We start from the raw sequence: 2,345 nt of genomic DNA, 5'->3' as shown, positions 1-2,345 counted from the left end.
CTCTCTCTCTCTTGCTAATAAACAAATAAAAATAAAAATACTTAAAAAGAAGGGATAAGAGAGAGAGAGAGAAGGAAAAGAAAGGAAGGAAGAAAAAAGAATAGTCAGGCACAGTAGTGCACACCTTTAATCCTAGCACTTTGGGGGCAGAGGTAGTAGGATTGCTAGGAGTTCTAGGCCTGGGACTAAGAGTTCCAGGTCATCCTAGGCTATAGTGAGATCACACCAAAAAGAAAAAAAGAAAAAGAAAGAGAAATAGAGAGATAAATAAGGGAGAGAGGGAAGGGAAAAGAAGGGAAGAGAAGGAAGAATTTAAAAGGAAGGAAAGAAGGAAAGAAGGAAGGAAGGAAGGAAGGAAGGAAGGAAGGAAGGAAGGAAGGAAGGAAGGAAGGAAGGAAGGAAGGAAGGAAAGAAGGAAGGAAGGAAGGCAGGCAGGCAGACAGTAGGGGCTAGAAAGATAAAAGCACTCACAATGTGTTGGTACCAAAGAGTGTGACCATTTGCTGCTAGACACCTGACTGTGTGGCTTTGGCCTTTTGAAGCTGATTTTCAAGAGGAATGTGCAAGGATTTGAAACCTTGGCCAAAGAGATGCCTTGCAGTGCTGTAAGTACAGCTTGATGGACTATTCTGGTCAGTGTTAAAGGACCTGAATGCAGTAAGAACTAAGGACAGTGAAGTTTGGCTTGTGAGAGTAAGAAAGAGTTTTGCCTGGACTGGGCTAGAAGCAGTTTGTGTGAGAAATTGCATAGAAATGGACTGGTGTGAGCAGAGGGATATGGCACAGAAATGAAATCTTTGGACTGAAACTTCTGCCCATTCAGCTGCAATTATATGAGAGATTACAACCATTGAGATTGAGCCAGCTGACTTGTATTGGGGCAACAGGAAGAATGTAGACTCTTTTGGAGGGGCCTGAGTGCTCAACAAGTGTCCTGTTCTTCAAAGTCTGCTTTATTCCCTCCCCCCACCCCCCGGGTTAACATATTGGCACCCTGTCTGGTATTCTGGAGTAAAAGAAATGCAGGAAAGAGAGGGTCATTAAGTTTGTAACACAGTCTTGTGTTTTGGAAATGGCCATGGGCAGTGTGTAGCAGGTTTGCTGGATACCTGCATGGAGACCCCATGGAGCTGTGAGGATTGCAGTAGAGACCCAGTGGCGATGTCTGGACCACGAGATGGCTACTAAGGAGAGCTACTGGCCCAGGATGAAGTTTTCCAGGACTGTGAGTAGCCTAGCTGGAGGGGTGGGATTGGAATACCTGAGACTTGATGCTGGTTAGAATTATTGGACTTGGAGACTTGTCATTGGCTAGAGTTGTTGGACTTGGAGCTACAGAGTTTGATGTTTGCCCTGGTTGTTTCAAATCTTGTATTGGTTGAATATTTCTTTGCTATGCCCAATGCCATCTTTTGCAGTGTGAATGTTTATTCTGTGCCATTATGAGTTTTAGGGGAATTTTTTTGGTATTATGGCTCAGTTAAAAGACCTTGGATTTGTGCTGGCTTTGGCAGACATATACTAAAATTGGAATGATACAGAGATTAGCATGGCCCCTGTGCAAGGATGACATGCAAATTCATGAAGTGTTCCATATTGAAAAAAAAAATAGACCTTGGATTATGGGAATGTTTGAACATCATTAGGATTAATTAAAACTGTGGGGACTTTTAAAGTTGGACTGAGTGCATTGCATTTTACATCATGGATGGTTTATGGGAGCCAGGGGTGGAATGTGGTGGTTTGATTCAGATGTCCCCCATAAACTTAGCTGTTTTGAATGCTAAGTTCCCAGCTAATAGAGATTTGGGAATTAACACCACCTGAAGGCAGTGTATTGTTGGGGGTGGGCTTATGGGTATTAAAGCCAGTTTCCCTTTACCAGTGTTTGGCACAGCCTCCTGTTGCTATTGTCCACCTTATATGGGCCAGGGGGTGATGTCCACCCTCTGCTCATGCCATCGTTTTCCCCTGCCATCATGGAGCTTCCCTCTCAAACCTATAAGCCAAAATAAATCTCTTTTTTCCCCCACAAACTGCTCTAGGTTGGGTGATTTCTACCAGCAATGCGAGCCTGACTGCAACACTCTGAAAGCATGAGGATGTGTATTTAGTCCCCAGCATGCAGGAAATACCGTCCTCAATAGTTAAACACATGCGCTTGACATGTGACCAGCGATTTTGCTCCATGGTATCTACACAAGAGAAATGAAAAATTATATCTACACAACGATCTGTACTTGAATTATGATTTGTAATAGCCAGAAACTGGAAGCCACCCACACATCCAACAACTGTTGAATGGATAAACATGTATGGAAGGGACATTTGGTGGAATAACACTC

At 43.4% G+C, this 2,345-nt stretch overlaps 1 pseudogene; it reads left to right on the top strand.

Moving 5' to 3' along the window:
• Positions 1 to 1,500: 1,500 nt before the first annotated feature.
• LOC123454900 lies at positions 1,501 to 1,601 on the top strand (annotated as a pseudogene).
• Positions 1,602 to 2,345: the final 744 nt, after the last annotated feature.

Source organism: Jaculus jaculus, chromosome 14 (genome assembly GCF_020740685.1).
Source record: "Jaculus jaculus isolate mJacJac1 chromosome 14, mJacJac1.mat.Y.cur, whole genome shotgun sequence".
NCBI lineage: Eukaryota > Metazoa > Chordata > Mammalia > Rodentia > Dipodidae > Jaculus > Jaculus jaculus.
Note: the sequence above shows the minus strand (reverse complement) of the source record. Positions and strands in the feature narration are given on the sequence as shown.